The sequence below is a fragment of the Aphelocoma coerulescens genome, chromosome 2 (genome assembly GCF_041296385.1).
Source record: "Aphelocoma coerulescens isolate FSJ_1873_10779 chromosome 2, UR_Acoe_1.0, whole genome shotgun sequence".
NCBI lineage: Eukaryota > Metazoa > Chordata > Aves > Passeriformes > Corvidae > Aphelocoma > Aphelocoma coerulescens.
In genome coordinates this window covers 132,770,624-132,780,697 of record NC_091015.1, presented here as the reverse complement: position 1 = coordinate 132,780,697, position 10,074 = coordinate 132,770,624, and the positions used below count along the sequence as shown (strand labels likewise).

General features: G+C 39.9%; 1 long non-coding RNA gene across 1 annotated transcript; it reads left to right on the top strand.

Moving 5' to 3' along the window:
- The first annotated feature begins 4,589 nt into the window (after positions 1–4,589).
- On the top strand, positions 4,590–8,129 carry LOC138105937 (uncharacterized). Its single transcript, XR_011148811.1, has 3 exons — positions 4,590–4,747; positions 6,918–7,008; positions 7,612–8,129. It is a non-coding gene; the product is annotated as an uncharacterized lncRNA (long non-coding RNA).
- Positions 8,130–10,074: the final 1,945 nt, after the last annotated feature.

Here is a 10,074-nt window from a genome sequence, read left to right as displayed (position 1 = left end):
AGATACACAATTAAGCATCATATCCGCTGTCTAGGTAGGTAGAAACCACACTTTATTTTCTTTCCCTTCTTCCAAAGCCAAAATTTGTTATTCCTCAATCATATCCTCTTACTCAATTGTTGTGACATATTGTGTTGCTATTTAATGCTGTAGTGTGTTCTCTGTAAAGTTCAAAGTTAATTACAGCAGAAGGTTCACTGCCCTTCTGCTTTTGTTACTGAATGCGCTGTAAGACTCATCCCATTCACACCACAAGCCTGTTAAATTTTTGCATACAAAGCAGAGCCCATGTTTTGCATTCAGGATCCCTGCTGCTGTGAACTATTTGAACATTTGAAACATCAGTGACGTTGGCTACAGCATCTAAACGTCAACCTCTGCAAGCGCAATTAACTAAAATAATGCAAGACAGTATAGTCTTCAAATCTGTAATAAGCTCTTTACAAACTATTTTTAAATTTAAAATGGTTTTTAAATTTGAAACATTTTATTTTAAATATATTAAATAACCATTCTCAAACATTCAGCCAAGAACTATAAGCTATTTGTCTACAAAAAGACAAGAAAAAAGGGCAGTATGATATGTATTGCAAGGGTGAAACATAATTCTTATATCAAGATACCTCCAAACAGAAATCCGAAGAATACAACAAACAGAATATGAGAGGACATATAGTCATCTTACTCAATGCAAACTGTAATAGTTAAGCAGATGACAAATTAGAGACCCTAAGTGAAGCCCTAAGTCTACTTTTGCTTCTTAACATAGTTGTATAAAAGAGAATTGGGATTAAATCTTAGTGGTATAGGGGGAAAAAAAAGTGTAATGTGATATAACATTTTAAGTTTCCAAGAAGATTAAATTGAATTAACTTACCAAAGTTTCAGTGCAAGAAAATATCCCACTGAGAAAACGGATTTATTTAATGAAGTGGTTTTTTGTTTCTTCTCCCTTCTCTTTTCTGTCCCAGCTGTGGTTACCATTTTGGGGAACAAGAAAGTCCCTGCCTCATATGTTTCCCATGAGTTATCAGGAAGCAGCTTTCACAGATATAAAACCTACCACAAATTCATGGAGATGTTCTTATCTGTATTAATATCGGAGTTAGGGTCTAAAACCTGTAACAGAAAAGAGTAAGCCCTTTGAGTGGGCAAGATTACAAGACTGTAAGGAAGCTGTAATCCATTTCTAAATGAAGTGGAGGGGTTACTAAAGTTTGTATATGTGAATTCTTTTATATATGTGTCAGCTGGAAGTGTTGTTACTTAATGCTCACTCATCATTAACAGGCACTCTCTCCAGCTCTGCTGATAGTGAGAGTACAACTTAAAAATGAAATAAAATTTTTGTTTTCCCTCAGTTTTATTGTTCTGATTTCTCGTTTTTACTGTCTTCTGTTCTGTGAACTTTTCTGTCCTGTAATGCAATACAAATGCAACCAGATGAAAGAAATGGATGACATCTCTACTGTAGGGCAAAATGGGAAAGAACTGAATAACTCATCTTCTTTTTTTTTTTTTTTTTAGATCTTGCACACAGACATAAGCATAGTGAAATTTAGTGGGCATATGTAACTGAACTGTGCAAGTGAGTAAGAGATATCTACTAAACCCTGGGGTCTTCAGTGTGCTGTAACTCTACTCTAAAAGCAGCCAGTTTTTAATCAACTCTTGCAGAGCTCCAGCAGGAAGGACACAACAAATGTCCTGGGTGTTCTGACCCATAGTCCATGGATCTGCTGTCAGTAGAGCGTGTTTCAAACACCAGTAGCTGTCTGCATCTGAAGTAGCTTATATGATGGTGGCAACTGCTGGAAGTTTATGAGAAATCCTTTGGCACACATGATAGGAGATGGCTGCTTACAAAAAGTCTGTTTGGGAAGAGTCTGGAGTCCTAGGGAGCGACTGAGGCACAATAATTAAAGTAGGGATTAGATAAACCTAAATCAATATTAAACCAGAGGTAAAAAGGCCATGTTCTCCACTTCAGAGAATTTTCAGATCCTATCTGTTCCTAAAGGTTTATTTGTCTTTTACTACACCTAGACTTGAAAGACAATGTTTTGGGTGCAGTTACGTATCATCTAGTTTCTTCTCTATCTTATTCTGGCAACTGTAGTAGGTTTACCTGTGGAAGGATTTCTTTGAGGGGTCTGGTATTGTGCAACGAGGAAGAGGGATTGTTGGGATTCCCTTTCTGAGGAGCTGGTGTTTCCCACTCTGCCAGAGGCTGCTTAGGTGTTCCCCCATACCAGAGGTTCCATGTGTGTTTCTTTCTCCCCACAATAGAGAGAGCCAGTGAAGTGCTTTGGAAGAGCTGAGTTGGGAATGCTCTTGGGAGGGGTAACAGCTTCAGTCAAATATTCTTTGATCTGTAGGTTACTATAACACTAGCTAAACCTTTCAGCTCTGCTAACCCACATACAAGAAGGTAATTGCTCAGTCTCTTTTTCTCAAATTCTCATTTTGCTTTTTTTCTACTTTTCAACATAGCATGTTTTTGTTTGTCTTTGTCAGGAGCATTTGCCCAAATTTCACCTTGAGCGCTAGGCTGGCTACTCCTGGTATAAACAGGAGGTGAACAAAGCTTAACCATCAGAGGAGGTGTGGATTTATCAATCATATTCACAAACAGAAAGCTAGGAAAGGGTTGTGAGTAGACCAGACTATTTTTCATGAACACATATTATCTCTAACATATTTTTCTCATTTTCTCTATTTCTGTATCATGATTCTTTACTGAGATCTTGACTCTTACTCCCAGTTTGTGTATTACCTGCCTCAGTTACCTAGCTCTTGCATGCTTACATGAGGACATCCATTCTTTCTCTCAATCTTTTTTTTTCCTAGATCATGATTATTTTTTTGTTCATTTAGCTTGGAATTTTCCCTCTTGGTTCTCATGTTTCTTGAAATGAGGCGCTAACAGTCACTGTGCTTGCTGCAAGTTGCCATGTTGTATCCTTTTGTATCCACATGCTCATTCTCTGAATCGTTTAAAAAGCTTTGCTTTTTCATAACAGCATGACGTGGCTGACTCACAATCAGTTTGTGATTCACTGTATGCCCTGATCCTTTCTGAAAAATGTTTCCAATAAATGTACTCCTTTATCTTGTGATTTTAAGCGAGAATAAAACATTATATATGCTGACTTCTAATCCTATTTATTTCACTAGCTTGTCAAGAGAATTTTGAACTGTACATTTCTCCCTCAAAGTGCTTGAAACTCTTTCCAGCTTGGTGTTTCCCACAAGTTTGATAAGAATAATCTTGCATGTAATTAATGAACAGACTGGGGACAGATGCCTGCATAACCTCATTTTGATATGCTTTTACAGTTTGGTAGTGACCAGCTGCTCTGCATATGCTGTGGTTACGTAAGTTTGCTATAATCGTGGCTTTTCTATCTAGCACAGCAGTATCAGATCAGTACATTTTCTGCCAGCTTGATTGTAAAGTGTAATGAGAGAGGATACCAAAACTCACGAATGCCAAGATCATACAGCTATCACTTCTGTATGTGCTCTGCCCTCACTGAAGGAAAATAGGTGACCATATTGGGCTGGCATTGTCAACCATTCCTAACAGAAATAATGCACTTGCAGTGTTATCCTTATATCCCCTTAATTACATCTTACTTTCTGCTTTGGCATGATTGGAATTTTTTTTTTTTTTTCCCCATCCTGCTTTCTGTTTGGTAACTTGATTTAGTGGGGGGTTTTTGCCATGGGTTTTTTTGAGTTTTGGGGTCAAGGTCATTGTTTAACCAAAGTGATTTTTCTACACTTTACTATTCCTTGAATCGAGATGGTTTGGGCACATGTAACGCCAGATTTTTTTCTGAATGATTTTTGATTTTTACTTCCTTCTCATGCAGTATTATCTGGAAATGTGGAGAGTTCCAAAGATGCTTTATTAAAGTTGTCTTTCTTTCACTGTCTTGTTATTTCACCAAGTTGTGCAACTGGTTTGATACTTTAGTTTACTCATCTAGATTTGCTCAGATTCAAATCTAAAAAGCCTTCCCGACAGGATGCCTGACATAGTCTATATTGACAGACTCTCTCTCAAACTCTACCTGTGAATGAGCTTCCTCCTGCTGTACCTGCAGATAGCTCTTAATTTGAGTAGTGAGCTTGACCTTAGTATGATTTTATTTGAAATCCTCCCCTTAAAATTTTATCTCCTCAATCATCCTTATGCAGTGCTCTGTAGTAAAGTCATACCATAAGGAAGATCCTTCCTCTGCAGTTACTTGATCCAATTGCCTGATGAGTTCCGGACCTCAGAACAGGCACTCGTGTTCTCAATGTGCAAATCACGGTGGCCTGTCATTCTCCAGCACAAAATATTCTTGGAGACCAGCATCTGTCTTGTGAACCACCCTACCATGCTTGCTATGCAAATGAAATATCAGTGCATAAGCAAAGCTCGTCCTGCTTATTTGCTGTGATGTGCAATCACGTAGGATGCTCAGCAGCTGGACCCGCTGTTTTTCGTTACCTGGTTAGTCAGATAAAAGGCAGTAGAGGGACAAAGTAGTGTTGCCTTACAGCACTAATGCATCATCCGTGCAGCGCGGCACTTCCCGGGATGATGGCAAGGTTCCCTTGGTGTGCGTCTGCTGACACCTACTGCCAGAGCTGAACGCAGCCCATAACGCAGGGGAAGGCACGGTCCAGTCCCTCCCACAGGGTTCTTGGCGTGTGGCTTTGCATTCGGACTACCGGTGTTGTATGGAAAGAGGTAAATACCATCCATAGTTTTATGGAAATAGGTTATATAGACCAGAAATGGCAAAGGCCCCAGGAGCAATTTGGTTGGTTGGTTTTGGTTTTCTCGGATTTTTTTTGGTTTTTTTCTGGTAAAATTAGTGAAGGACGAGAGTTAATTGAAAGTCACTTTATGCATTTTCCATGATAGAAGCTAATGAATTTATAACCGGAAATAATTCTCATAGACAAAAAAAGTTTTTAGTTTAAAAATATTTTTTTAATAGATGGTACATCTTCATTGTTACTGTGAGTCATTTTACATCAGATGCAAGAAAAAGCCAGTCTTCAAAGAAATTCCTGCCCAGTAGTAGGCACCTGTTTTTTGGGTTTTGCAAACCTCCTTTTCACTTATTTCAATACCTAGAAATCACATCCAAGACAAGAAAGTGTGGTAGAAGACCACTTACTGGAAGGTTGTTAGTGAACTGCAATGAATTCATGAACATGAGAGCTGTAGTTTAGACCTTTATAGGTGTATAAAGGATCAAGGACCTTCTGAGCTATCAGAAAACTAGAAACGATTAGAATATCTGGCTAGTGGTGTTAAGGCTGTTTGTGCATGTTGGAAGGTGGGGTATTATGTTCAGCTCAGTTGCCAAAGGACAGGGCAGAAAACCAGTTGGAAGAGTTAATCTAGTTTAAATTTGAAGTGTTATAACATCTAATTTAAAAAACCCCAGGAGAAAAATCTAAGGATAGAGTGGCTTTGTTTGTTTTTCTTTTTTTTCAGCCTGTTGATCCACTCCTACCATTTTGTATTTGTGAATCAGGTTCTCTCCTATGTCTTCAACTCTGAAAAACACAGGCTCTCAACCTGTGAAATACTTCCAAATTTGAAGCATAATCATGAGTCAGGCATCACTGCTACGTGCTCTGTAAGAAGCATTTGATGTCTTTGTCCCCCATTTATATCCTTGACTTGGCAATTCTTCTGTACTGGAAATGCTTCATTCTTTAAACTGGGTATTTGCAGGGAGAATTTCACTTAGGACCAGACAGTTAATTGGGACACTTAAATACATGTGATAGTCATACAGATTTAAGTAAACCTTTAACAGCTGATGAGATCAGTGACTGCATATACTGTGAACATACAAATCAATAGGGCAGGGAGTGTGTCAGTTGCTCAACCTATTTTATTTTGAGGCATTTATCTTTTCGTTTAATGGGATTGTACCATTTGTTCAATTTGTATTTGACAGAGCAGAGTGGAAAGCAGATAAACATTCACAGTAATTGCCATTGAGGCCTCCATATAATCAGGTTACACATCTAAGCTAATAACACTTACATTCTCCTTTTTTATAACGGTCTACTGCCCTAAAGATTGATTTTCTATTGACAGTTCCTGAACACTGACAGTCCTGATGAATCCATTTTGTGTGCCAGTTGTGCTGACATCAATTCACAAAGCAATATGCAGAGTAAAAAAATGTGGGGCCTTAACTTTGCAGAGGAGTTTGCATGTGAAATCAATTTGAAATGTTTTCAAGATAGGGCATCAGAACCAGATTTTGAGCCAAGAAATAAAAGGAAAGCATAGGTAAACAAACACAAACCAGTATTGAACAGCTTGTCTTGGATGCTGAGATTTACCTGGCATGAGAGTCAGCTGTAGAATTGTTCTTACTGGACAAGGCTGTACCTGAACCACCACTGTGAACATTGATTTTGCTGCAGCAAAGCCTTTGAGCAGGTTATTTGGATGGTTGTAATTAGTACTGGAACCTCTGCCCAGTATTTCACTTTTCATGTTGTTTTCCTAATACATTCATGCTTTGCTAACACACACTCCACGTTTTGAGCAACCCAAATTTGGTCTCGTGTAGGAATGACTTCAGTGTTAACAGAGAGCATGTAATAGTAGCATGGATTGCTGAACCTGGTGCAATGGCAGCAGTTCAAGCTCTGACTCTGTGAAAGCAACTGAAGGAAAACATTTTTTAATTTTGGAGATCATTGGAAGGCAGTAGAAGAGGGGTATGGAAGTTATTCAGTTGGATGCATCCAAGACAAGAGTTACCAGTCCAGGTCCCCAGGATAAGTCAGGTGCTGTTTTCTAAGTGCCATTGACTAACTACTAATTAACCCAAAGGTTCAGGAAAGCTGAAGTTGCTCAGTGGTCATTCCTGTCCTTCCAGAACACTGCTGGGCTGCACGCTGCCTCTGAGGACCAGGAGATGAGGCGGCCTGTGACCAACACCCCTCTGGAATACCGCAGGTAGCATGGTGGTGAGTGCTTGGGGCTTCTAACAGCGCCTGCTTAAGTGATGGGCAAGACAAAAGATGTAGTTCAGCAGCAGTCTGGAAGTGAGTGCCACATTGGCTTAACAGGAACAAGAAGTAAAGAGCCCACACAACACTCGAAGCTGCTCTGTGCAGTGGAGCACATGCTGTTGTTGACTCCTTGTAGCTGGTACTACTAATAATACTTATGATATAAGTACTATCCAGTTGTGGGTCTACACATGCTTTTTAGACGCTAGGGTATCACATCCAAATAAAAAAATATTGCATTCATTTTGGGTGTGATGATATTGCCATCTTCCCTCTAGCTCACACTTTTGTTTTCTCTCTCCTCTTTTCTTGAGTGTAAATGTAGAGAGCTTTCAGGGCCAGGTCAGGCTAAACTGCTAGTCTTGCAGGCTAGGCAGGATCAGCTCTGCAAGGGTTTCAATGAAGAAAACACCAGATTTTAGCTATCCTTTCTGAAGAGTGTGCTGAGGTATAGCTGAAGGCTGATAATAACTTTCACTCCTTGACAACATAGACCATCTTCTAGTTTATCATGATCTGTTCTTTGGCACACTGCACAAGCCTTTTGTTTCTGTTTAGCTGGAAACTTCTGTCATTGCTCTTCCAAAGAAACAAGCGCCTCTGAAAAATAATTGCTTTGACCTGGGGATGACCCATTTCCTGAGGGTAAATGACAAAGAAGAGAGGGAATAGCACTGGGTGAAGATCAAACTGAAATTTTTACATCTTCCATCCTGGGCCTGAAATGAATGCCTGGTATTTTGACTGTCAGTGCTTGGTTCTCATCAACGAAGTGGCACGGGTTCAGGTATGTCCTGTTGCTGACAATTAATCACTCTTCTGACCCATTACAAATAGATTTAACTTTGTAATCAGCATGATCTTCAATCCTACTTTCTTGACTGTGATGTTGTTTGCCTGTGAAAATAGCATGGCTCTTGCCGTGATCTCTGGTAGGACTCATTGCTACACTCTGCAGGGTACTTACTAACAAGGCAGGACACGGTATTTCCTGAATATTCCTTTAAGACTGCTTAAAGATTTAGTTACTTGTATAATATGTATTCAGTGATACAACACAGAACTTCCTTATCCTGTTTGCCAGATACAGTGTATAAAGCTTGTAAATAAAGATGCATTTAATTTGCATAAATTATTAGTTTGCCAGAGAATTGTGATTTTTATCAAAGATTCTGTAGTGAAAGTTTATTGTTGCGGAAATTGCTTGGGCAATCAATCATGATCATAAGTCTGCATATAGCTGGAAAACTTACAAATATCATTCATCAAAAACACCCATGTTAATTAGGGTCAAGCCACCATAAAAGATAAATTATATTCAGTAGAGGAATCTATCAGTGAAATTAATGTAAGGAATAGAAAGGAGAAATGTTTTTTGACTTTACAGTCAGAGTGCTTTCATAAAAACATCTGGTTGGAGAAGTAAACAAAACATCCTAAGTTCCATTGGTTTTGACAGTACAAGTGAATTATTTCACCAGGGTGCTGCCTATTATTGACTACAAAGTACTATTAAACAATAACAGAAGTGTTTATTTCACATATGTGAAAAATTGGATTGTTCCAGAGGCCAGCGATGTTACGGAAAAATTCTTTGACATTTCTTCAAAATGAAGGCCGGGTTAGCACAGGATTGTCACCGGCCGATGCCCTGAATGGTGCCCATTCTCAGTAGCTGCCACAGAGTTTCACAGAAAACAGAGGCTTCCCTATTTGCATTTTTACTGCGTTCCTGCTACTTATGAAGGGGAGACTAAGGAATGAATGGGCACAGACTGCTGATTTATCCCCAAGTACAAGGCACATTGGCAGGATTGTGGAGCTGGTGATGCTGCTACCTTACTGTCGTACACATAAAAAAGTATTAATAGCAGGCAAGAATGAAAATCTGTCTCATAATTTTCATCTTTTCCTCTTCAGACCTGCCACATATTTTAAAAGATCAGTAAAAGATTACACTGTGGAATCCATACATTTACGCATACACACACACACACACACACATACACATACTTTCTGTGCTTGACAAATTACTGAAACCGAAAGGGAATGAGCATGCACAGCTCAGCTGCTGTCACTGGAAGGTGGCAGTACTCAGTCTGTCACAGGGCCAGGCCTGGAGCCATTTTTTTTCCTTAAGCCTGTGATAAAGCACGGAAACAGATTTTTTTTCTGTATGTATTAATCATCTGAATCTTTATAATTTAAATGTCAGATGCATAAATTACTTTTCATGGATTAATGAAAATGAAACATGCCCTTTGTATTGGAAAGTACAAGCACAATACTATCTCTATGATACAATCTCTGTGATTTTTATTCTAATTTTAGATCATTTGAGTGACTATAGAATAGGTGAGGCCTTGGGTTGTAAATTCCAAGTGTTTGGTAGAACAAGGGTGACAGAGGAGGGAGGAAGTGGTCATTTTTTTTTGCCCTTGTGTTCATAGGGGTAGGTCACTGGGACTTGGAAATACCCTGTGAGGTACCACCTTGTCCTCTGACATTCAGCTTTTTTTTTCCTTAATATAAGGATAAATCTCTATCTGGAATAGCTTTCAGAGAGCTTAAGTCCCCTGTTTGCTGACAGTATCCCTCCTTGAGTTCTCCACACAAGTACACTGCCAGCCCACTGTAATTAGGTTGGAAGTTGTGAACATTATTCCATTTCATTTTGGCAAAAGTATCATTTCCAACGGCCACTGGAGATAACGTAAGCGCCAGCTCCGTTCCCTCATTATCTCCTCACGTAGCACCAACTGGAGGGATCACTCGTGTTAACAGCTTGCTCTCGCGTCTCCTTGAGGCTTGTTTTGTCGCTATCAGCAGCCGGCAGCCAGGGAACACCTCCGCTCAGATAGCTCACCCCCCGACAGGCAGCCCGGCGCGGCTTCTGGGGAATCGAAACCCCGACGAGCTCAAAGGGCAGGCACAGCCCGGCCGCCGCCACCGGGGCCTGGCTGCGGTGGCTGTCGGGGCAGAGGTTGGGGTCAGAGCCCGTGTGCCCACGCCTGCAGGGAA